Source organism: Myotis yumanensis, unplaced genomic scaffold, assembly GCF_028538775.1.
Source record: "Myotis yumanensis isolate MYYU_CA2020_CCGP unplaced genomic scaffold, mMyoYum1.0.hap1 SCAF_2, whole genome shotgun sequence".
Taxonomy (NCBI): domain Eukaryota; kingdom Metazoa; phylum Chordata; class Mammalia; order Chiroptera; family Vespertilionidae; genus Myotis; species Myotis yumanensis.
This window is the reverse complement of record NW_027223753.1, coordinates 148,381,200-148,408,868: the sequence shown is the minus strand read 5'-3', so window position 1 is coordinate 148,408,868 and position 27,669 is coordinate 148,381,200. Positions and strand designations below refer to the sequence as shown.

Genomic DNA, 27,669 nt, shown 5'->3' with positions numbered 1-27,669 from the left:
CTTAAGAACAAAACTATGAGAATTTAAAGTGCAATGATAGTGAAGAAATTTAAAAGAAAGAAATAATTTCAGAAAAAAAAATACCACAAGAAAAGAATATATCATATTCTTATAATTGATTAGATTACCAAAGGACATATAGTAACATGGAAAAGTCAGATTAAAGGATCAACATGGAAGAATGGTGAATGCCCTTGTAGGGAAGATAAAAGTCCAACATCCAAATGGGAGATGTCCAGTACTTAAGTAGATGCTGGAGGACTATTAAAGCCATGTTTATAAAATTGCTAATAATTACCCTAGAAGTGATAAACCACACTCATCAAAGTGGTAATTATAAAGTTACTAGAGGCCCAGTGCACAAAATTTGTGCACGGGGCAGGGGGAAGTGGGCGGGAAGGGGTCCCTCAGCCCAGCCTGCACCATCTCCAATCTGGGACTCCTCTGGGGATGTCGGACTGTCTCTTGCAATCTGGGACCACTGGCTCCTAACTGCTCGCCTGCCTGCCTGCCTGATCGCCCCTAACCCCTCTACTTGCCTGCTTGATCACCCCTAATCACCTCTGCCTGCCTGATCACCCCTAACCACCTCTGCCTGCTTGCCTGATCACCCCTAACTGCTCCCCTGCTGGCCTGATAGCTCCTAACTGCCTCTGCCTCACCCTGCACCCAGAACCCAGGATTCCCTCCTCTGGTCGGTCACAGGCACCTGGGACCTGACCTTTCCTCCCTCTGGCCAGCTGCAGGCACCCAGGACCCAGGCCAGCTTTGCCTGGGCCGGCCGCAGCCGCAGGGGACCATGGGTGGGAGACTTCACTCAGGCTGCAGCCGCAGGCATCCGGGACTGTGGAGTGCATGACTTGTCCCTCTCTCGGGCCACAGGCGCAGTCCCAGCCGGTGGTGCCTGAGACCATGGGGTGTGTGGCTTGTCCCTCTCCCAGGCCACAGCTTGGCTGGTCCCCATTCCTCTCTTGTGAGCTCATTTGTGCCTGGCTGGTCCCCATTCCTCTCTCCCCAGTGTTGAGTGTCTGAGCCATATGGCATGACTGTGTGAGGGTGACAACCATTTGCATTTTAGCTCTTTATTATATAAGATAGCAAAGAGGTAAAGAGTTGGATTCCATAATTGATGCATTTTGTCTGTTCCTTTGTTAGTCACTTCCATTTATCCTCTTGCACTCACTGTTTAAACGTTTGCTGATCAGTTGCTTTACAGATTCTGTGGAGCACTGGAAAAGCATGGGTGAGAAGGAATGGTCCCAGTCATCAGGAGTTTCCAGTACAGAGAGGAAGAACTGCAGAGGCACAACACCAAGTCCAGCAGAAACAGGTCAGGAGGGCTTTTTGGGGGAAGTCAATGCAAATTTAGTCCTAAGAAAAGAGTAAAAACCCCAAGGAAGAGGAGTAAGGTTATCGAATGGATGGGGTCAGGGCTGTCCAGGAAGAAGAAGCAATGTAAGGAAGCAGCACCAAAGTATAAAATATCAAATGTTTTTGAAAGGAAGCGTGGATTCATAGAGCAGGGAAGATTAATCAGTCTAATTACTGAAGCTTTGAGTCAGGAAATGGAAGTATATATGAAATGTTGAACTAAATTGTGGAGGGTTTCATATGTTCTGAGCAGCTTAAACTACATCACTTCAGCCATGGTGCAGGATGAACTGGGGTTAGGAGTGTGAGGAGATAGGAGCAAGGAAATCGGGTTTATAAAAAGATAAGTAATTCAATTAAAGTAATGGCAATAGCAATGAAGATAGAGGGCAGAAATGTATCCAGGAAATATTCAAGAAGTAAAATCTATGTCTTACTAATTAATTCAAAGTACATGAAAGTTGAAGAAGTATAAACACCAACTTAAACTGGCATTTTATTAGGATGATTGGGGCAAAATATGCTAAGTTAAGTTTTTTTATATTTTGACTTTCATGTTATCTGTCAGAAATCCAGTTCCAACATTTTAATGCATAGCTAAAACTCAGGCAAGAAACAGTGCTGGTTGTATAAATCATAAGTCAACAAGTGATGGATAAACATAAAATTCAAGGAATAGAATTTCAGAAAGAAGTTAACGTTCTACTTTGTAGGTCAGATCTGCAAAATTTCTTTTTATTCAAAACATTGGTTGCTTTTAATCTCAGGGGGAAAAACAAGTTGATTTTTATTTTTTTAAAAGAACAAAAGAGTAAATGAAATTCTACAAAATAAGTATATCATGAGAAGACAAGTGTGAAAACAGATTTTCCACCAAAATTTATGGGGAATTTAGAAAAAGAGAATAGAAAGAGAGAAAGGAGCAACCACTGGAGAACCAGAACCACAAGTGGTTTTTATCTTTAACAGTCACTAGATGATAAATGATGGTTTCCTTGCCTTGCTTACTCTTCACCTTCTGGACTGATATATATTTTTAAATGCAAGTTAATATACCATGTGCTGTAATGCTCAGGCATAAGGAACCCTAGAAAACAAAACTTGAACGACAGCATACGTTTATTTGAGCTAAACTGATTCCCATGGCATTTCTCCATGATAAATCCAGTAGCAGTTCTTTAATGGCATAAATTCTATGATTTTTGCTGCTTCCCTGCCAATGCACTCAACATCTTTCTCGGGTATTACAATCATTATGTAAAGTGTGTAGATGGCTCTTTCACTGCTGATTAGCCTGAAGTTATTAAATATTTAATAAGTGTTGATTCAACCTAACCATGGCATATTCTACTTTCCCTGCAGATAATTAGTCTAAGAAAGATGTGCATGCCTTCTCCTAGATGAGTTCTGGAAACAAATGGCAAGATAACACAGCTTATTTCTCCCCGCCCCCTAGGAATTATCTGCAAACAAAATATAGACATTTCTATAAATATTTTCATCAATATTATTTGGATAATTTGAACCTGAATGTTAGAAAGCAAGGGAATCGACCATTTGCTAGAACTTACAATGACTTCTAGTATGTGGATTCCTTAATTAGTTAGCTTAGAAGATTTTTTACTAATTACAAGTTAATTCATCTTTGTCACCTCTACCTAGTGTCTAACTCAGTGCTTTATAAATGGTAGACACTCCACCAGTTGTATTATGATGAAGATGTTGAATTATTTTTAGGCATAATATTATTTCTTATTGTTGGCTTGGGTGATCCAGATTATAAATTTTATTATTATGTTTATAGTATTTACATCTCAACTTAAGCTGTCACACTAATTTAAAAATTGATCAGAGGAACAGCACACATTCCAGTTCAATTTTCTCACTTCAGTTGTTAAAGAAGACCAAAGAAAAACCAAGCATCATTTAGAGAAATAGAGTTACACTTTATTATTACACCAGCGGGCTCAGAGAAAAAAAAAAAACTCTTTCAAATTCTGAGCAAAAACATGGAGGAAGCTTTCCCTATCTATATTTTTCCACCCCCTTTGTCTCCCAAATAAGGGTTTTTCTGGACCTTACAGTAGATGACTAGCTTGCAAGGTCAGAGAGCCAAGTTTATCTTCCTATTATTCAAGCAGCTAGAAAGCAAAGTTAATTTACAGAGTAAGGGGCTGTCTGAAAATAATAGAGTTGACTCACAGAATAAGGATCATCTAATAGCAGTGAATTTCAAACAGTAATTTTACAAAAATAGAGGTTAGCCTTCTCACAGTTACATTGTTACCCTGCATTCTTAAGCAGTTGTCTTTCCTGGTCTCAGAAATATATACAATCTGCCAATAATCTGAACTGATTTTATTAGTGAGAAGGAAATATTTGTTTTTTCCTAATCTCTGAATATGTTTCCTTCTTTCCATATTATTTTCTTTGTTCAGCAACACCTTTATTCATCCAGGGGTGTTTGTACCTTATCAGTTTTTCAATCCTGCCTCTTTGTTGTTATATTCTTAAACTCTTCATAAATAATTTTTATGTGACAGTAATTCTTAAAGTAATAAAATAATGCAGTACTGATCTGAAATACCTGCTAATATGTTATTATACCATTAGTTTTCTTTTTCTCTAATGAAGTTTCTTTAAAATGGATTTTTTTTTTGCTTGGTTTGAGGAGTTAAGAATCTGTTCTGATATAAGTTCCAGCTCTAAAATAGAAAGATGTTTCTAGATCAGACCTGATAAACATTTGTCTGTTATTAACTACTAGTGACCCGGTGCACAAAATCCATGCACATTAAAGGGGAATTAATTAGAGGAAATATCTTAATATTGCTATTTGCCCTTTCTCTATAATAGAAGTGTCAGAGATGAAAGAAAATTAGTAAAATGTATATGAAAATCTTCCTCCTGTCAGAGTCTTGGGGATGCCTTGGGAACCAGAGTCAAGTCCCCGCCCACCCACATGCACCTTGAAATCGCACAAGACCCAGACCCAGCCAGCCCTACCCCCATTGGGCTAGATCCAGACACAGCCAGCCCCACTCCCATCAAGTCCTGCAGGGGTGGGGGGCGCAGCCTGAGGTCCCCCGGCCTGGGCCAGGGTGTGTGCCTTGAGGTCCCCCATCAAGCCCCACTGGATGAGGGGCATAGCCTGAGGTCCCCTGTCAAGCCCCACCAGGCAGGGGGCACAGCCTCAGGTCCCCTGGCCCAGCCCAGCACCACCCAGCCTCAGGTCCCTGCTGATTGCTTGTTAAGGGAACTCAGCCTCCACTGTGGGCACAGCCATCTTGACCATTATGGTCAATTTGAATAGTCCCTCTTTATTAGATAAGATGTTGCAAATGACTTCTTTGTTGAAGACATAAAAGTAGTATAAGTTTTAAGACATTTTCATAATAGCATTTAGGTAAATGTTAATATTACCTTTGATTTTAGCATACAGATTTTTGTTTGTATTAGGAACTGAATAATGGAGAGAACACGAAGCAAATAACCTTATTTGGAATTACTTCTGCAATGCAATCAGTCTTATTTTTCAAATTGTCATAGAATTGCTTTAAGCTAAGAAAATCTCTATTGATTATTGAAACAGAACAGCTAAAATCAGTTTCTTAGGAGATATTGCAATAAACACTTGGACTATGTGCAGAAAATTTTCTGAATTTGGGAAGCAGTATTGGCTGCTATGAGCTGAAACAAATCTGGAATTGTAAATTCTGATTCCTGTTTCTAAAATGTCCATCATAGGTCATTTCATAATCCTGGCACAAGGTTTATTTTGAAAAATAGGCCAAAAATGCATCTACTTATAAAAATGTAATTGAAACATATAGTCCTTAGATGTATCCTTTCAACTGATGTTTATTAGTACCTGGGTTATTTATGGCCAAGAACTAAAATACAAGTTGGAAAACATTTTCATGGTTTTATATTTTATAAATGGCAAAACTAAAACTGATGAGTTAAATTACAGTGGCAGCACTCACCTAACAGTCATTCCTAGAACCAGAAATGTGCAATGCATCAAGCTCTTATTCCTCCTTCTTCTAAGGGAATTTAGTAGAAACATGTTTCTGCAGAAGCAGAAGAGATTGCTAAAAGAAATATCCTTAGAATTATGGGGGTGTATTCTCTAAACAGCTATCTCCGAAGAGCATGTGTGGTGTGGAGGAGTAAGAGGTTAATATCTAACGCATGATTCTTTATAGTACCTTGAATTGTAGGGACATAATGTCAAATTCTTCTAAACAGCTGCTGTTGGCTATATATAGGTGTGCATCATAGCATTTGTGTCAGTATCAACCACTTTGTTTCCTTCTTATGTAAAAATAATGATAGAGAATGCATTGTAAAAAATTCAAATATGTTGACTGTCCATTTACAGGGTATTTCTAACAGATTATTCCAGGTAGTATTTCTGATTGAATGGCTATTCCATAAGGAAAGAAGGAGAAAGGGAGAGGAGGAGGGCCAACTTTGTAAGATTGCATCAATGCTTTGAACTGGTATAAAAATCAGGCAGAAAAGAATTATTTAAAGAAATCAGAATAGAAACCCTGGATGGCATTTCTCTTTAACACGTTAAGCACCCAGTCAGTCACTGGTGACTGACACTATACTTTCCGTCAGGAAGACAAAACAGGCTGGGTGCTTAACGTGTTAATCTAATATGAGTGAAACAAACATATCCAGACATGTAGACAGTTGGGCTGTAAGCACCATCAAAATTCTCATTAGTTTATAGAGCCTCAGAAATGAAAAAAAAATACATAAAAAGAGAAATAAATAAAAAGTAAAAGAAATAAAAAGAAGTGTGGGGTAGACAGAAAGTATTGTAATCCTTGGAAGAGGAAAATAAGCCCCAGTGAAAGGAGTTAAAGTAGAATTAGGTAGTTAGTGTGAGGGGTGGAAGCAGGAGGAATTGTGGAAACAGCTGAACAAAGATGTGTTTTGGCTCTAGCTGGTTTGGCTCAGTGGATAGAGCATCAGCCTGCAGACTGAAGGGTCCCTGGTTCGATTCCGGTCAAGGGCACATCCTGGGGTTGTGGGCTCAATCCCCACGGGGAAACATGCAGGAGGCAGCCTATTAATGATTCTCTCTCATCATTGATGTTTCTATCGCTCTTTCCCTCTCCCTTCCTCTCTGAAATCAATAAAAATGTATTTTTTAAAAAAATGTGTTTTGCAGGAAACAGGGTGTTTTTTCTTGGAAGTGAAAGAGAACAATGTTGCAAAAAGGCCAGGAACCAATCAGAGAGCGGCACAGATGGACAAAGAGCAGGCCTTTAGCAGATATGAGGGGAAGAGCAGAAGGCTTCAGGGGCAACCCTTCTGAATTTCCCTCCTGAGTGGGGAGCCTGTGCTTGTTTGCAATAAACTCCTGCCTTGTTTGGCTTCCTCTGATTGGTGAGACATGACCCAGGGAAGAATTCCTGCTTGCCAGTTCCTATATCACCAGGAGGGCTGGCAAGAGCTAGAGTTGGTATTGCAGGGAGTCAAACGGTCATTCATCCTTTTAACAAATATGTGTTAAACGCTTCCTACACACCAGAGACTGTCATAATGTTAGAAATACAGAACTGAACTATAGAGAGTCATCGATCTCAGAAACGTAATCTAGTGGGGAAAGTCCAACATAAAATGGTAAACGAATAAATACAAAATGTATTATTGGGCATTTTATGGTTCATTCGAGTGCAATGGAGAAAAACAGATTAAGGGGTTGGAGAATAACTGAGGCATATTTTAAGTGAAATAATTTAAAAGGTCTCTTTGAGGAGATAATATTGGGGACAGACCTGAATGGAATGTGTAAGGGATTTATGCAAAGATACAGAGGAAGAACATTTCAAAAAGAGGAAAAAGCAAGTTTATAGTCCTAAGGCACGAAGGAGTGTGATTGGAATCGACATCAAAGATGTAGACAGGGACAGATAAAGAAGGCCTTTGTCACTTACTCTAAGTGTGATAGAAATCCACGGGAGAATTTTGAGCAGGGGGAGACAGAGCTTGATCATGTTGAGACTGACGTGATTTCGGACTGGAGAATGCATGTTTAGAATGGCAAGAGTGGAGGAGGGAAACCAGTTAGCTAATAATTATTGCAGAAATCAGGGAGAGAAATAATGGTTGGAACTAGAAAGGCAATGATAGAGCTGTGACAAAACACAGTAGGATCATAATGGGATTCTAGATATATCTTGGAGGTAGAATTCATTTTTAACATGTTAACTTTTAATAGAATAATGATGATAACATATGAGATAATGCTATAAAATCACCTTACTTCACTTATTTTCCTCCTGAGCACATGGCTAGATTCTCTCTCTCAAATTTCCCTTGCAGTTAGGTGGGGTCCGGTGGCTGGGTACTGGCTGATATATAACACTGCTAGCCTTAGCTCCTAAAACAGCTCCATGAAATCATCTATGCGCTAGCACTCTTTCCTCATCCACCAGAGTCTGCAGAGGATCTACTCAAACACTCTCAGAAAAGGGGACAGACCCTATCTAATTCTGGTTTTGCTAGACATAATGATGATGCTAATGTAGTAAACATTTTTATAGAGTGTAAGGCATTGTTTTAGATTCACGTACATTATCATATTTGATACCCCCAATGGCACTGTGAGGCAAGTAGCATCATTATCCTCACTTTACAGATACCTCCTCAGGTGAAAACCTCTGGTGGCCACTTGTTAGACATGGATTTAAGTAGTGGAGCACAGTGGCTTGGAGCTTGGACCAAAAAAATCACATTAAACCATGAGTTCCAATCCTGGCTCTGATTATCAGTGAAATAATCCTTGGCAAATTGTTTAACTTCCCTGGTTCTTTTTTCTTTTCTTTCTTCTTCTTCCCTTTCTTCTTCTTCTTCTTCTTCTTCTTCTTTTTTTTTACTTTTAACCTGTAAAATGAGGACAATAATGTCTACATAGGTAGTGATGAGAATGTGAGGGTGAAATAATTTTTAAGCATACTATATGGTATTTTTCAAAACTGCTTGATAAATAATTGGTATTGTTATGGTTATTTCATGTGGCCAGACTAAGAGGCCATCAGACACTGGTCCATGGAAAAGAATCAGCTCAAAACAGTACATGAACGTGTGGGAATCAGTGAGCCAGGAATATAAATCCTTCCAGGTGTCAACTTAACCCTTTCCTTTTTTTGCTACTTGGGAAAGAAAAAAGGTGGTCTTAATTTTCTTTTCCCTGAAAGAAGACTGAGATTGAGGATTCAGCTTATTTTGAGGACATTCTCAGAAAACTGAAATGAACGTGAGAAAGGAATGGGAGGAAACCCAATAAAGCATAAGTTATTGAGCTGGTTATGACTGTGGGCAAATGAACTCAATCCCACTGAGGACCCTCTGAGGAATCATGTAGACTGCACCTCAGGATTTTCTATCTAGAGTGTCTGGGGCATTCATCCTTCACCGTATTGGCTGAGAGTTGCCATTCAGAGACTAACACCCCCTCCCAGACCCTCTACCTTAGCACTTTCAGAATGCCCTGTGTTTAGTGCACGTGACCTACCAGACTTTACAAAAATCCTGAGAAGTGAAGAAGAAAGGCAGGAACTTGGGATGCAGTGCTGTCAGTATGCAGACAACCTGCCAGCAAGAGCCACCGCTGATATCAGAGTTGTGCCAAGGAACAGGTTTCACAGTATCAAAAGAAATGGATGTGGAAAATCAGCTTCTCCTTAAGATCCCTTGTCTACGAGCACCCAGCCTTCCATATTCTACCTGTAATAGGTGAAAGATAATGAGACCCAGTGAGTTGGATACAAGATTTTCTGAATGATTCTGCATAAGAAGGTAGCAGTTGAACCACATCAGAAAGGCTCCTTAATCAAATACATTTTGGAAATATTGACTTAAAAAGTGTTAAACAGACATCAGGTCTGGGATTTTTCTCATCCTTTAAAACGATAAAATCTACAGTGAATACTCAAAGGGATATTGTTTGGTATCTTCTAAATTTATATAAATATTGGTTACCTTTTGATGATATACTATTGACATATCCCAGAAAAATGTTTTGGAGAACCTACTTGAGAAAGTATTCAGTAGGACCATATTGTCTGATAGGATAACAATAAAGGTCATCTTCCTTGTGATGTAAGTGGAAGGAAATTCTGAGAACTAATAACCAAATAATTAGGCTTGATAAAGGTATTTTCCGGAAATATGAGCTCAGTGTGACTGTCTCAAGAGAGGATACATTTCTGCTTTTATGTTTAGGTTTCCTGTAGGTATGATATTGGGAAAGGGGTACATAGAGGCTACTGCTTTATTTTTACTCTTTTCTCACCTACTTAGGCTTTAACTCAACATCCAAACTGATGGCCCTTAACTTTGTTTTTGACCTGCCAGAATCTCTTGAAGTGTGTGGGAGTCAAACTGGCCCTTACTCCAGGAATTCGTTTCTCTTTACACGAATTCTTCCTAAATGCAATAAGCTTTGAAATGATACAAAATGGGAAAGCAAGACAAAATTATAAAAGACAGGAAGGCTCTAACAGAGAGTCTAAAGAGAACTTTAAAATGTGATTCAGCTTGTAAAATTGAAAATTAATACAATAAAGAGAAATTGAGCAAGATGCTGTTTCAAATGTCAAGAGAACCTTAGAGATCAGTAAAATTAAAAAGAAATGTGGGTACAGCATAGGGATAGTAGAAACCATTTATAGCATGGCATGAAAATTCTTTTCCAAGGTTACTTTGACCACTGTGCAAGGAATAATCAAATGAGAAACATTTATGTAACTGGGTACTCTGTTTTAATCATCAGCTAAAGCAAAATTTGAGAGATAAAATTATGTGGAACAGTCATACACCTTAAACCCAGGTGCCCATAGTCTACTTTTGTCAATAACATCAATTCTGATAGACAGAATCACATAATTTGATGCAACTGAAGTGAGCAATAAAATTCATCAGCAATCCAGAATCTAACGACAAAAATAAAAAGTATATTCAAAAAAATGTTATCTAAAACCTAGTCAAGGAACAGATAAAGAAAGAATATTCAAAGTCTAAAACTAGAGAATTTCTGAAAACATTTCAGTGAGGATCAAAATTTTGCATAGTGTTCTGACTAAATGTAAGCCAATTTGTGAGGACCACGAAGGACATATCTCAGCATCATTATTCCCTCCACCTGGAATACTTCCTTCCTAGGCTTGCAATGGGCTAGTTTGTCTGTAGAAAATTCTCTATCCTTAGCCAAGGTGAGCTTGGCTTCTTAATGCTCTTTCAGAGGCTTCCCCCACCCCTATCACAGCACTTCACATATTTCACATTTTCTCATTAACTGGTAGCTAGTTGAAAACAGGCTCTATGGCTTTTCCATACCTGGCAATCAAAAGAGTTAAGATTTTAGTAGTTATTTAATAAGTGATTATTAATAGAGTGAATTAATAAATTAATGAATAACACAGTGATCACTGGAATTAAAGTTATATTTGAAGACACATGAGTACTAGTTTTTAAAATATAATTTAATTAAACAAGCCAAAGTCCAAATTTTAGTTTTGACCTATGCAGCTGGAGTAGTTTTTCTTTTCTTTATTTCACTTGAAATACTACAAGATATCTAAAACTACTAAGTGCAGTTTTAAAATGCATTATTTGTCACTTCCATACCTTCTCAAAATTCACACTATGTTTAGCTATAACTTCTATTGAAAATGATCTTTCAATATTTACTGATGTTTTTTAAATCAGCTATGTTTCTTTTAATGGTCTTTGATATACTAATAAAAAATCAATCTCAGATAAAGAACCTTACTGGGGAAGGAGTAACACATAGTAGTTAAGCATGTGGCCTCTCGAGAGACTACCTGGGTTAAACCTGGGTCCAGCCTCTAATATTTATTTTTATTAGTTATTTAACCTCTTTATGCCCTCATTTTTTCATCTGTATAACTAAAATAATAATGATACCTGATGCATATGGTTTATGTGAGAATTAAATGATATAATATATAGAAAACATAGATCTGTTTCTGACATACATTAAATAATAAATATTAGTACCATTTGACTATCAGTATTATTAAAATGCCCACCACAATATTGGCAGATCTTATTTTTTACCTAGAAAACCCAAAAATGAAATATAAAATTTAAAAAATATCTTTGTGAGCTGACCTCCATTCTCAGGGCTCTTTCCTTCGGTGAGATGAATGTTTTTCCCTACTTTATCCACATGATCTCTACTTCTTGGTCCTGCTCTATAAATTACCATTCTAAAGTCCAAAGGAATATCTTCTCCTAACTGAATTAATTCTGTTATTAGCCACAAAACACAGTGGCTTTACACTCCACAATTTTTGCAGTGTTAGTGTTATTACTTATTTATTTAGCTTATGTTTTAATATATTTTTGCCCCTCCTTACCTTCTATCGATGCTGGGAGGAGGTAATACAGAAAGGGAATTTTGGTCAGGACATAATTGAGTGATAGAGCAATGCCTTGCCCTAATCCACAGAGCCAAATCATCTAGGGCAACCCATGGCCTATTGAAAACCACTGCCGTAGGCTAAGCAGGGGTCTTACCAGGGTGGTGTTACCGGATAATGAGGGTGCTCTCCTTATGTTGGGGTAATCAGAACTGCAGCGAAGTAAAGACATACCTATGGAGTAGGTTTCCATGCACACAATGCAATTTACTTCGTGTGGCAGCTGAGGAGGGTAGCAGAGCCTTGGAAGGACATGAGGTCTCCAAGACCAGGGGTTGGAGGGAAAGTGCATGCCGAGCATTCCGCGCCATGAGTTATACTATATAATAAAAGCTTAATATGCAAATTGACCATCACACCCTTGCACAAGATGGCCACCCCCATGTGGCCATAAGATGGCTGGCAGGAGAGGGCAGTTGTGGGTAATCAGGCCAGCAGGGGAGGGCAGTTGGGGGCAACCGGGCTGGCAGGGGAGGGCAGTTGGGGCAATCGGGTTGGCAGGGAAGCAGTTAGGTGTCGATCAGGCTGGCAAGGGAGTGGTTAGGGGTGATCAGGCTGGCAGGCAAAAGCGGTTAGGGGCATTCAGGCAGGAAGGCAGGCAGGTGAGCAGCTGGGAACCAGCAGTCCTAGATTGTGAGATGAATGTCTGACTGCCGGCAGTCGGACATCACCCCAGGGGTCCCAGATTGGAGAGGGTGCAGACAGGGCTGAGGGACAACTCCCCCCCTCTTGCATGAATTTCATGCACCGGGCTGCTAGTCTAAATATATAAAAGCCTAATATACTACGTGTCTGACTGAGCGGTTGACCGACAGGTCGCTATGACATGCACTGACCACCAGGAGGCAGATGCTCCAACCGGTAGGTTAGCTTACTGCTGGTGTCTGGCTGATCGGGACTGGGCGAGACGGGGCTAGACACACCCTGGATCCCTTCTGCGGTCCCTCCCCAGCCACCAGCCCCGAATGGCCTTGATCAGGACTGGGCAAGATGGCCCTAATCAGCCCCAATCACTGGCCAGGCGGAGGGACCCCATCTGTGCATGAATTTCATGCACTGAGCCTCTAGTAATATAATAGGAGGAAAATGCACTCATCTGGTATTTGAAACTTAGGTCCAAAAGTATTACCTCCATCACAAATTATAAATAGGATAAGTTAGTTTTTCTATTGTGATTTTCATTTCCCTATTTCTAAAATGAGAATAATCATTTATTTTTTAAATATTTTACAGAGTTCTCATGAGAATAAAATGAGATAACATTAAAAAAATTAACAAGGCTTGATAACTTAAGATGTCTGCATAGCAAAGTGGAAGGACCATCAAACTTCAAGTCAGAAAGACCACGGTTTGCAGTGACCATTTGCCCCTGTTTAAGAGAATAGAAATAAACTAGGAACGAGCTTCGAAGCCACGTGAGCCTCATCTGTAAGAGGAGCTTAAGTGGTTTCCTCATAGAATTTCACAATAATTAATTGAAGTATTACAAGTATTAGGCAAGGTTCCTAGAACACAGAATACATCCAATAGCAGCTGATTGTCTCTTTTTCTATAACAAATTAATTACACAGACATTAACTATGTTTTATCATTATATAAACATACTAAGAGTACAGTGCATGACTTTTAGCTTATATAATGTGCTTTATTCTAACATATCATTTGAAAAAAAAATCATCTTTTGAGGTCATTCCTTTCCTTTTAAGTCCATGACTTACCTGGTCACATTCTCTGGACAAAGCAAATCTATTTCTTTTTCAGTTTTTGTTTTTCCATAAACACATTCTAAATAACTGTTTCTAATACTTATTTTCAGTTTCTACATTGCCTTCAATATCAGTGCTTTTCTTTGACCCACAGAATGAAGCTTTTCTACGTGTACTATAGCCATAAACTTCCAAAACCTCTTGACATACATTTGTTAAAACTTCTCTTTCAGTTGCAAAGCAGATTGTGTGTTTTTTTCCACTGTCTTTAAAAGATCTGGAGTTTTCTTAATTTATCACAGATTCTTGAAGAAGTAACAGTTAAAAGGAAGGCAAAGTTTAGTATTTTATTGAACAAGACTTCCCAAAACTTGAAATGTGAAATTATTTTTGAGCAATGCACTGTTTTTTTTTTTTTCTAACAAAGATATTCAAGGTAGGGGTGTGTTCTATCCTTCCACACAATAAGCGACTGAAAACAATTTTTTTAAAGATTTTAAAATAATAGCATAGATGCATGCTGAGTTCTGTTAAAAGGAATCATGGTATCAATTTAATTTATTATGTGGGTTGTGAAATACATTTAAAGAACTTTATCACAATATGTGATTGTGTATTCAATACCTACAATACGCTTTTCAAAAACATCTCCTTTGTTTCATAGCTAACCTTGCTGCTGTCGTGCATATCACACCAGGGCTATTCTTTTGTCTCTCCATAGGAACTCTTTTCGTATAACCTTCAGTAGCTATACAGAACAAAGAGGTAAAATACCTTGAAAATAAGGTACACTTAACAAAAGGTTGTATGCCTTCCTATTCTGCAATCTCTCTGAGTCTCTTTGAAAAGTTTCATTTAAATGTCTATATTAATGATGTTTACGTGTGGGCGTCTTTTCAATTTCAGGGCAACTGAATGAACTTCCTTTCAAGGACTAAAATTCAAGTGCACTGAGTTAAGGACACTGGTAAGTACAATATGAATAGACTTTATGAAAAGGTTTCCACTCATCTATGACTTGAAAACTGTAGTTTTGATGCAGGATGTTTTGCCATGAATATGTCCCTACTAATACAAGGAGAGCCAAAGATCTTTATGTTCCCACACTCACATAAGCCAAATTCATTTTGTTATGTTATGCATGCATATTACACATATACATTTCATAAATATTTTATTTGAAATGTATGGAAGGATTATTTCTAATTATTATTTAACATAAAATGCTCTAATATTTATGTATTGGACCTTCCAATCATGTTATAGTCACTGGTATTGAGCGGGAACTTTAAAAATCCAACACTAGGCAACAGAGGAAAAGAGAGAGAGAGAGAGAGAGAGAGAGAACTCATGGACACAGACAATGGTGTGGTGATTGTGAGGAGTGGGGGAGTAGAGGTGGAAGAGAGTATAGGGAGGATAAATGATGATAGAGAAAAATAAAATTGCCTAACAAAACTTATATTCACTAGTAAAATAAAATAGAAAAATCCAACACTAGGCCCTGAGTAGATTTAACAGGATTTATACCTATAAACTTATAGATTGGAGGGCAAACACCATGTCTATGTTCTATAATTATATGGAAGTTTGCAGTAACCCATGCAACAATGGACCATGTTTCCCAAGTTCTTGTGGAGCTAATGTTTGATTACATTTCATATTTGAGGTTAACCTTAAATCATGATATGTTTTCCATATGCCAGTGCAACAACAAAATGGTGGCTTTCGAAGATGTGAGAACCAATTTACACAAGACAAATAAAACTTAACTCCAAATGCATTAACATTTACTGTACCTTTAAAATATTAGCTGTGGGTGCCAGAGACTGTTAGGTCAAGCAAAAGGCCAGGGAGCCATGGTCTCTTTGAGTTTCTGTGTTGCATACATGGTAAACTATTGCTTGAGCACATGATGCAATTTCAAGACAGAATCCTCAGAATAACATGATTTACTGAATTTCTTTTTAAAAGTTTTGACTCAAAACTAACAGAAAGATCACCATTACTTAGAACTATAAAATAGTAGTAATGTGTAAAGTTTTTTCTCATTTGGCTCCTTTAAGAGTCATTTTAGCTGTTAATATTACATTTTGAGGACATACATAAAGCAAACATTCTTCCCAGGCACAATGTAACTAGAGTTGACATCAGCCAAGCTAACACCACGAAACTCCCTCATTCTTTTACTTTTAATGTCACTTTCTATATTTTTATAGCAATGCAAGAAACATAAAAAATAACTGGATTATTAGGCTAAAACTGGTATAATCTAGGAATAATCTATTAGAAGAATATAGCAAAGCCAAACAATAATGAACGTTGTTCTCTTGGTTTATTCCTGTGGCAGAGTCCCTAACTTAATCAGCGCAGGGGTAACAAGGCCTGTTAAAGATCAAAGTCCTCTATTGAGTACATTTTGCAGCCTTGGATGTTAGCATGCATCTTAAGATAAAATGTCAATGACAATTGTACCAACCTAGCAATGATTGATAGCTTTCACCCCAAAACATTTCCCACAAACACACACACACACACACACACACACACACACAGGTAGGACAGTAGTTTTTGTGGTTTGTTTTTTTTTTACTTTTCAATCTCTCATGTCTATAAAAAATAATTCACCTTAAACAAATAAAAATCTATACATTTGGGCACCATGAGCTATAGAACAGCAACCTTTGAACATAAAGTGAATTCAATCCAGTTCAATTGTGTTGCCATTCTTACCTTAGGTTGTACCTGCTGTTTGTTCTTACACACATGAGCTCCAGAATGTGCCAGTTGACACCAGTTGACATTATTCACTAATTTCTAATAGTGAAATAATTTTTGATTTAGTAAATAGGCCAACTGTGCTTGCTTTTGTAGTCAGGCACAATTATAAAAATAAGAAATATTAATATAATTATAACAAAATTATATTTGAATTAATTTAGAAACTAGAAAATGTTTTTAATATTAATCCCACCCCATATATTAAAACTCAGGTTTGGTTTCTCTTTTAAATATGAAAATCATTTTTCCTAATCATAAATTAACACAAGCTATGAAAATATATGTCTTTTTTTTTCAAGAATAATAAAAATGAAAATAAATTAAAGTCCCCCTTTTCTCAAGCAATAATTGATATTCTGACATTGAACTGAGCACAGTACTTAAGGCAGAAAGAATGGCCTTCAAATCTGTGCACTAGATGGCTACAAGATCTGTTTCAAAAGCGTTCATCAGGATTTCTTTTCAGACTTTCCTTATGAAGGAAAACATCACCTCGTCTCATTATCCGGATAAGACTCTTTCATTACAAGAGATCTAGAAAGAACAAAACCAAGTGTTGAGGGTTTTTAAATATGCTTTTCTATTTGCCATTAAGAACTTTTATCAGTCTATCCATCCAGGAAGCATTATTCTGCCTCATCTATATTTCACATTTTTAAACTTCCTCTAGTTTTCTCAAGTGCTTTTCAACAAGCTCCAAAATATTTCTCTGTGAGATGGTATTCCTTTTTTTACCTAAAGATGTTATTACTTACCTGGCATTTTTATTTTATTCTTGGTCTCTTTACTATGATGAAGATTGGAGGTGTCAATAAAATTTCATGCAAAATCATTATTTCTACTAACATCCAGATGTTTATCAAAGGAGTAGTAAAACATGTAGTCTTCTTAAGGTTAAGCCTCAAATTTTCATTCAAAATACATACGGAAAAAATGTTTGGTGAAGGGACACAAGGACTTAAAAGGTTAGCAATGGTAAATAGAAAAATTATTCTACTAAAGAACAGGAAAAAGGTAAGTTTCACTACAGCATGAGTTCCCAACTAGATCATCAATGAGTAATGATTTGGTAATTTTTACCCTTCTTCATTAAAGTGATCTGCAATGTCATCAAATAAATGTTTTCACAAATCCAATAGGGAAGCTAATTTACCTACATGCTCCCCCTAACTTGCACAGGCTATGTTTTCCCAGCTTTTATTCAAGAGAAAGATCTGTTGAGAAAAGATTTAAATAAAGTCAGAGGAAATACTTGTTCTAACCACCATAAAATTTTCACTCGAGCATATACAAATATTTTCAAATAATAAAAATTCGCAAGGCTTTTAAAGAGTATTAACAATGTGAAGGATGACACATAATAATGGATCCCAGCAGGAAAATTTTAAATCACTTTGAATAAGATTTTAAATTATTATCACAGGTGACTAAAAAAATAATCAGAAAACCAATCAATCATTGTGACCTTTTACAAATATGAAGTGAGTGGAGGAAAGGCAACATGGCTTAAAAATCAAGTGAGTGATTTTAAAGATAAATTGTAAGATAATAAAGTGAAAACAGACAGAAGAAATTGAGAAAAATATGAATAATATAGAAAGTCTTACAGTCACCTAAAAATATCTTCAACAAAGAAAGCATGAAAAATGAAGAAAGGGACCAATCAGAATACAATAGAATATTCCCTTAATTTGAAGAAGTTTCAGATTGATAAAAAAAAAAGTTGAATAATTTATGAGAAAAAACACACAACTCCTAGACACAACATTGCAACTCTAAGAGTAAGAAAAACAAACAAACAAAAAAACTCTGACATTTTCTACAGAAAAGTAAGTTACTCACATGGAGGATGGTCCACTAAATACTTCTGGATCATTTAAGTGAAAATCAAATACTGACAAAGATGTTCTCATAGGAAACAAGGGGTAAAAAAATGTCTTCAAATTCAGACTTAAAATATTGTGTTTTTAAAAATATTTGAAGTATTACATTCTCTGCCCTGCCAAACTACCAAGAAAATGTGAGGCTAATATAGAATCAGTTTTGCATTCTAGTTTTATAATGCCATAATTCAGAAAATTTATCACCCATGCACTGTATATGACAGATAATAATTGTTGTAGGAAACTAGACAGAAAATAAGGAGAGTTTATTTAACATTAACATTTGGAAGAATTATTTTTTGAAATGTGAATTTTTAATTCCTTAGGATCATATTTTCCTTTGTATGAGTTCATTTATATTTTTTACTTTAAAGCATGAAATATTTATAAAAGCATATTGTGAAAGATGCCTCTTAGTATTTGATTATTTGGAATTAATCTAGACATTGCACAAAAGACTTAATGTTTAAAGCACAGAATGAAATGATGTAAAGGCTGACAACATGAAAATGGTAATATAACTAACAAAAATTGAGAGATAGAATGATGGATTAAAAGAAAAATTAAGTTGCATAATTTCTCATTTTTGATGGCAGAAATTCATTACACACTATTAATTTTATAAGTTAGTAAATCACATATCAAATGAATCTATTTTTTTTAATTTGAGGGACAACTAAAAGAGAAAAAAAAAACAGTAAATAGTGAGATTGGCTGGTGATAGATATTGGAGAGGGAAGACACCAATTGGATTTTATATTTTATTTAATTCACCATATACTGTGAATTTTTTAACCAAACAAACAGATTAGTTCTAAAATTAAAACTTTAATAAAAACAAATTAAAGCAAATATTTCTCTGATAATTGCTAGCTTAAAATAAAGTATAATTTTGCTTTACCATTACAAAAGCCATTACTTCAGAAATGCCTTTAGACCATTAAGGTGTTGAATGATAGCTACTCACAAAACCAAACCAATAAAACCCAAGGGTGAAAAATGCTAGTAACATCACAGAAAGTCTAGATATTGTCATTCTTTTCTCTTAATTGTTATTGTGATCTGTATCAGGTTCAGAGAATAAGTGCTTAGTAAAATGAGAAACTATGATCTTTGAACAAACAGAGAACCTGAATAAACCCAGAAATGGTCAAAGCCCCCCACCCTGTTAGCTTACTCTGAGGTGCCATCAATGTCTCCCATTAGCCACAGTTATCTATATATAGAAAAGCCTAAGTGACCATCACAACCGAACGGACGACCGAACAGGCTGCGTGGGGTGACCAGGCCTGCAGAGGCATTAGTGAGGGGTGACCAAACAACAGAACAGCAGACTGTGTGGGACGACCAGGCCCACAGGGGGGACAGTTGGGTACAACCAGGCCAGTGGGGGGGAGGCAGTTAGAGGTGACCAGGCTGGCGGGGGGGGGCAGTTGGGGATGACCAGTCTGGCAGGGGGGGCAGTTAGGGGAGACCAGGCCAGCAGGGGGGTCAGTAAGGAGTGACCAGGACAGCGGGGTGGGGGGGTGGTCAGTTAGGGGCAACCAGGCTGGTGGGAGGGGTGCAGTTGGGGGTGACTAGGCCAGCAGGGGGGGGGGGAAGTTGGGGGTGAGCAGGCCAGCAGGGGGGGCAGTTAGGGGGTAATCAGGCAGGCAGGCAGGTGAGCAGTTAGGAACCAGTGGTCTCAAATTGTGAGGGGGATATCCGACTGCTGGTTTAGGCCTGATCCCCACGGCAGTCGGGCTTCCCTGGAGGGGTCTCAGATTGAAGAGGGTGCAGGCTAGGCTGAAGGGACCCCTCACCCTATGCACGAATTTCATGCACCGGGCCTCTAGTTGAGAAGAATGTAGCATAGACTGCAATGGCCCACTGATCTGAGAGAAGAAACCAGGACTCATCAGGGATAAATTTTATGGTAGTTCCAATTGTCAAAAAAAAGCGCAAAACTTCATCCTAGCTGGTATTGAATAGGTCAATGTTCCTTACCTCATAGGAAGTGGTATTTTTTAGGGAAAAGAGGTACTTGAGGTCAGAAGGCCTTGGGTTTGAATTCCAACTTTACCCTGTGAACTGAGATATCTCAATTAAGGAAATTATGCAGACTAGCACTGCTCTTGATTCGGTTTCTTCACCTTTAAATACAGATAACAAAAGCAAATGTTTGAGGTTGTATTATGACTTATAAATAAATATATTCTTGTTTAGGATCTCCTGTAATTCTTTTTATGGTTTAAATTCTAGAATAAGCAAATTAAAAGAATAACTTATGTGAACATTTTAATTGTCATTACTAAGAATAAGTACAATTCAAGGCATCATAGAATAGTAGAATCCCTTTCTTGAGAGAATCACACATAAAGGTCATTAAAGGTCATAACATTGTTTGTCAGCTGAGCTGTCCTAAATCAGTGAAGAAATTCAGATTGGTGACAAGAGATCCTGGTTTTGTTTTACTATTTGAATGTTACTTTCTTTTAAAGCTTGATACTAGGGACTTTATCAGATTGCTTCCTCCATCAGTGACATAAAGGACCAATGAGTGTTAACTGCTATACTTGATTTTTCAGATGCTAAAGATCTTACAACTAAGAAGTCATTTTGTCAAGCATACAATTAAAGGAAGTAGTTTCCTATAGAAAAAGTTGGACTTAGAAATGCCCTAAATGCATAAAAAGATGTGCTATCCAAAACTAAATTGAGTTGTTCTCATTTTTTACATTTATTAGCATAACTAAATTCCCTTTCACCATATGTATCAGCCAGTGCACAAATCTGCTCCACTAGGGATTTGGTTCTAGGAAAACAACTGCAGTTGAGGGGAAAATATGATTTAGCATTTCCTCCATGAAAAACAGGGCTATTTTTATAAATTTTAACTTGTTTTTACATTTACAGTGAACAGAAAAATGTACATGTTGACATCTATCTTCTATAAACTGGTTTTCCATTTTACTTGAGAGATTTGTGAAAGTTGCCCTAAGTGATGTGCACAAACAAATCCTAACTTTCTTTTACTCCATATTGTTTTATAGCCTCTGTGCTTCTAGAAGGCCACTTATTCTTGAGGCTCATCTGCAACTGGATTCTTGTTCCCTCCATCTCCTTGTTACGTGTCAGTATCCATTTACGGTAGGTCCCAGCGTATCCAATTCATTGAGTGTCTGATGAAGAAGATGTCCTCATTCATTTTTATGAAGTTCTAAATTAGATTGGGACATTGTTTTTCCAAGGACAATAATATCAGAATGATTTCTCTACTTTTCCATCCTCAGCTCATTCCATAGAGACCATTATTTTATTTGGTTTTTCTTCCTGGAACTTCCTTTAGCAGAGACTGTCTCCCCAAATCAAAGTTTTTAATTATTTACAATGATAAGTGTTTCTAAGTAGGATTAATGTACCAGCACTTAAAGGCAATTCCCTGGGTCCCCAAGGAAACTCTCCCCCTCACACACTGCACTTAGCTGATACAGACTAGGGAAGTATCTGTAGTTTGTACTTGGGCCTTAACTTTTTACTGTTAGCTTTTTTTTTTTCTTTTTCATGTTTATCCAGGGCAATAAGGATACGAGCTATTCTTAATGTTGCTGCTGAAATGCACTCTTCTCTACAACCTGATTGACTTGTTGGAAGGAAATCTGAAGAGCACTCAGTTGAGACAACCACTCCATGAGGGGGGAAAGCAGACCTTCTGTACAATGAGCTCATCCATATCTCAATGTTGTGTACTCTTTTGCATTCTGCACACTCTTTCTAAAATGGACAAACACATTGTCTATTCAGTGTGGCATGTAGACAAGCTGTCTTAATTGCATTTCACACTTTCTTCATATAATTTTTTTTAGAAATGCTAAAAATCTAAAGAATTTACCAAATGTCAAAAAAAAACTCTCTCCTTCTATTCCCAAAGTTTTACTTTTCTCAGCTTTTATGCAAGACCTGAAAATTCCTCCCTCCAGTAGAGCCAGAAGAGAGCCTAGGAGAGTTTTAGACCCTCTGATCCTACTCCTTCATGGTACATTGCTCCCTGCCTATATGCACCCCTGTCCTCTCCACCAACCGAGCCTTGACCTTATTCTACCAGACAATGTTTTCACACCATATTAATCCCTATCATTCTTGTAGTTCCTAAACCTACCTACACACCTTCCTTATATAATTTGTACCCCACTATCCACTGTTTGAGGAAGTGTTTTGACTTTATTTTAAACTATATTTCAATGGGACAAAATTGTGTCCATTTATCTGTTTTTAATTTACAGATCTCAAATGTAAAATGGCTGGTACGTCATCAAAAACATACTGAATTTAGAACACCTTGGTGTAATCCTTAATTCTGCTACTGCTAATGATAAAAAATTTGGTTAGTTACTGAATCTTTCTAAGCCTGTTTTCTCCCCTCAAAATTAGAGATAACATCTACTTCATATCACGCATCAAATGAGAATATCTGGAAAATGTTTGCAATTTTCCCAGAATAAAGTAAATATCCAGTAAATCCTTGCCTATTCTGTGCCTCTTTTCATGTTGAGTATCTCTGTCACTTTCAGTCCAAGTTGTAACAATTTTATTACAAAATGTGAGCATATTTTGTAACAAGTTATAATCCATTTCATTAGAGTATCACCACACCTATAAAATTTTTTTAGCTATACCCATCTTCCCTTGGGCTACAGATCAGTATATTCTGGGATAATAAAATTAAGGTTGCCAAGAAGCCCTCTTTTCTATAAAAGTCTAAAAAGCATGTCTTTAAAATCTGTTGAAAGAATGAATGTTTTCTGTATAGAGATTATCTGTATAGAACTGTTCTGTGTACTTTCAGTGTGGTTACCGATTTCTGTCCTGCCAGAGTGAATTAATTTACATACTCATTACATCATTCAGAGACTTCTTTGGCACTGAACTTTAAGAATGGTCCCATTTTAGGCACTGATGCACATTAAAAATGGAATAGACAATGCTCTCTATCCTCAAAGAAGTTATGTTCCAGAACAGGCAGCTGGCCTACTTCTGTAGTTTAACCCCTACTCTAGAATATACTACTGAAAAATGACCATTGTTTAAACATGTCAATCATAAAATTGCAAGAAAAAGGGGGAAATATCCCTATGTACAAGGTGTATTATACATTTGGGTGGAGAGAGTATTTAACTTTAAAGACCACTCTTCCCTTCCTTTGCCTACATTCCCCTTCCCTCCCTCAGGTATATCTGTCCCATGACTCAAGAATAAAACTTATGAATTCATTCTTTCCATTTAATTGGATAGCCTCTGAATAAAAAGATGGTGATGGTGCCATGATTCTTAGAAGCCTTTTTGCCTAGCTAAGAGAGTATATATGGCACCGCCTCAAATTTTTCTTAAATTTTAACACAGGATCTTACAGCAGCTCCTTTATCTTGACCCTGAGATCATGGTTTTACTGGCAAAACCCTGGATTTGATCATTTCCTAGAGGCTATTTCATTATTTGAACATCGTTTTCCAGGAGAGACTGGTTTTATTCTTGAAGCCAGTAAAACTTAACTCAAAAAAAATTCTACTTGAAAACTAAGCAAATGTTTTTTTTAGTATATATATATATATATATATACATATATATATATATATAACTTATCATATATAGCTAAAGTAAATAAAATGGTACTTTCAACATTCTTTCTATAAAGTCTCTCTGAAAATTTCATTGACCAAATCCACATGTATATTTTTTATCTTCCATAGTATGACAGATTGTAGCCAAAGTATTGCTAAACTTTCTTCTACTACATGACATAGTTCACCATTTTTTTCCAGATCCCAATAAAAAGTGTTCTTCATATTTTTTCAAACTTCACTAACAATCTCCTTGAAATGATTTCAGATTCAGCCTTAGCAGATTCAGAGCCAACATCACATACTTTAGGTTTTCCTTAAAGCATCACCCTGGAAACAAATTCTGTTCTTGTTAGTTACTGAGGCACTAGAAAGCACCCCCAAAACTTGGTAGCTTCAAAACACTTTTTTTTATTTTTGATATAAACTGAGGCTAGGGGGTTTAAATAATTTGCCTGCAATTGGGAGAGCTAGTAAGTGGCAAGTCAGGATTTGATCCCACATTCATATTATGTCCACTATAAAATGACACCACTTCATGGTATAGATTCATTTGTATTCATTTCTATATATGGCAAATATGCTACTTAGATATTTATATTCTAACTTCCCATATCAATTATATCTCAACAGAATTAGGAAATAAAGAGTTTTCATCTCTCATGTTTTATATTGATTTGACTAGCTTTGCTTCATTGATTTTGAAGCAAAGTCATCTGGATATCTAAGTCCCCAAGTATCCAAGATGGCTTCTTCACTTAGCGGGTGTGCTGGCTGTTGACTGAGCATTCCACTGGGACTGTCAACCACAATGCCCATGTGTTGCGCCTCCTGTGGCTTGGTTCTCTCACAGCACAGTAGCTGTATTCTAAAAGGAAGTGTTCCAGGATGTTCCCAGTTGTGAGGAAGAAAAAGCTCCTAGAATTGCTAAAGACTGAATGCAGAACTAGAGGCAAGTTACTTCTGCAATCTTACATTAATTACAGCATGAAACCCACACAGATTTGAGGGGTGGGGATAAAAAACCCTCACTTAAGGTGTAATGCCAAAGTATCGGGGACATCTTTCTCCAACCATATGGCAGGTACTGGTGATGCAGAGTAAATAAAGAAAATACTTGCCTTCTGTGAGCTTATAATTTAGTTATAAATACAAAAGATATGTACAAATAAATTTAAATATATGATTAGTAAAAATAGGTAGTGATAAGTATTGTGATAAAAAGAATAGGAAGTGACTATGCATGAGAGCTACAGTATTTAATAGGGTTCCAGAGAAGACAGCTACAAGGAGGTATCTTATTTGAGTAAAAACTTAAAGAAATAAGAGAGCAAGTCACGCAGATTATCAATGATAGAGCATCCTAGACAGAGTTAGTACAAAAGCTCTGAGGTTGAGAGTATGTCTGTACCTAACAGTCCCACCTGCCACTGAATCATATCGTTACATAATTACCACAATAAATTAAAAACACAGCTGAAGAATCTCAGTAATCATTTGATGAATGTGCTCTCATACTGAGTCAGACAATTGTTATATTGCTTCTTCTTATCATTATTAAATTACATAGTTAGTGAAGATGATGATACTTGGATCTCAGGAAAAAAAAGTTCTCTAGTTCCTATGGCGCCTGAAATCATTAGGTGCCATAAGAACTAGATAGACTATTGTCAAGCATACTGAATGCTTATGAACCAGGACAAACAAGTTTGTTTATTACTAAGTTATGAGTTGAAAAAGAAGTGGATATTTGGGAAGTTAGAATATAAATATCTAAATAGCATACTTTGCCATATATAGGAATGAATACTAATGAATCCATGTTATGAAGTGGTGTCATTTTACAGTGCATATAATATGGATGTGGGACCAAATCCTGACTTGCCACTTACTAGCTCTCCCATTGCAGACAAATTATTTAAGCCCCTTAGCCTCAGTTTACATACCTATAAAATGAGGAAAATAATAGCTGCTATGAAGGATCATGGTGAGCATTAAGAAAAATAAAAGGAAAGTGCAAGGCATGGTACCAACCATAGGATGAGTGTATTAGTCATCTCAAGCTGCCATGACAAACACTATAAACAAGGTGACTTAAACAACAGAAATTTATTTTCTCAGAGTTCTGAAGGCTGAAAGTCTCAGATCAGAGTGCCCAACACGGTCAGATTCTGGTGAGAGCCCTCTTCCTGGTTTTCGGGTAGCTCCCTACTCACTATGTGCTCACATGACCTTCCTTCTGTATATGTATTTTGAAAAGGTAAGATATCGAGAGTTCAAGGGGTGGGGAAAGGTAACTCTCTGGTGTCTCTTCTTATAAGGACACTAATCCTATCATGAGGACCTCACCCTCATGACCTAATTTGACCCTAATAACCTTCCCACATGTTCTCATCTCTAAATATCATCACATTGGAGGTTAGGGCTTCAACATATGAATTTTGAGGGGATACAAACATAAAAATGGGTAATCAAAAAAAATAAAATACATGAAATTTTAAATATTATTGTTATAGATACTCTATTATTAAACCTACCACTAATGGTAATTTGGGTTCTAGAAACCATTTTACTTATGGTTTCTCTTGCTAACCATAGTGTTATGGTAGCTTTTATTTCCTTCATTAAAATTTTCTTTTTGTATTTACTATCAAAATACCTTACTCTCAAGGTGAGTAGGGTTGGATTGTAAACTTTTTGAAGGCAACAGCCATGAGACCTCCTTTTTCTTTTATTTTAAGCCATGGCACCTGTCACAATGCCTGGAATATAATAAATGTTTCATAGATGTGTGATGAATAAATAACTATAATTATACTCTCTACATTCATTCTTTTTAATTACTGTGCCTGCAGTGGACAAATAGAATCTGAAAGGGTGAGCAATAATATAACTTACCACAAATAAAGGCATACAATTAAAAAAATATGTAAATATTACTTTAGAGACTCTATTTAGGTAGGATATTTGTTGATGAAGGCTACAATTTTAAATTTCATATGCTATCTCTGCATTCTGACAAGAAAAGTGGTTCTTTTCCACAGAAAACTGGCCATTGTAAAAGTCTTACTCTTACTGGCAGGAAAATTAGCAGACAGACATGGCTCTGGTCGTTAATGGAAATGTAATCAGCAGTCCATCTTTATGACGGTATGCTGCCATCACCGAATATCCACTTAGGGGGCAAGGCCACGGCTGCAGGCAGCAGTCCAAAAGCATTAACATCCCCCAGGTGACAGCAAGAGGATGAAAAATGCTCGCGGGGAGAGGACCCATTTCGAATTTCCTATTATTTTAAAAGTAAAACAGAAAGTTGGTCATTTTATATCAATTTAGCCTGCTGAGGTTCTCTAATTTGCCAATAAAAGGATATTATAAAAATTTACCACCATCCATCCAATGAGAACTTTCAGCGCATTTGTTAGTTGAAGAGTGTGTTCCCCTATCAGTGATGCATATTAAGCTAGCCAGCTCTCAGTAAAAGCCTTCAGAATAGTTCTAGATCCTTCCCATGACACCCTTCACAATCCACCCTTATTTCCCTATAAAGCTACCTCCCCTGATATTGTTCTTCCCAAAATATGTCATTTAAGATTATAGAACTACTTGTACTTTCTAATTATGCATATGATTATATGATTCTGTGTCTTTGTATACTCTTCTGCTTTATCCTGGCATTCCTTTCTTCCCTGGATTGTCTGGAAAAGTCCTTAATATCCTCCCAGACCAAAGATAGGCATCATTTCCACTATAGATAGGCATTATCCAAGAGGATAATCTCTCTTACCATTTTCTTGGAGTTTTTCCTCTGGATTTGGGATGTATTTCTCCAAGTACATACTTCATTTTAATTACTTATTTA

At 37.0% G+C, this 27,669-nt stretch overlaps 1 long non-coding RNA gene across 1 annotated transcript; it reads left to right on the top strand.

Moving 5' to 3' along the window:
• Positions 1-1,176: 1,176 nt before the first annotated feature.
• LOC139002141 (uncharacterized) lies at positions 1,177-22,675 on the top strand. The gene is made up of 4 exons (XR_011470126.1): positions 1,177-1,330; positions 14,453-14,513; positions 21,243-21,339; positions 21,766-22,675. It is a non-coding gene; the product is annotated as an uncharacterized lncRNA (long non-coding RNA).
• The last annotated feature ends 4,994 nt before the right edge of the window (positions 22,676-27,669 follow it).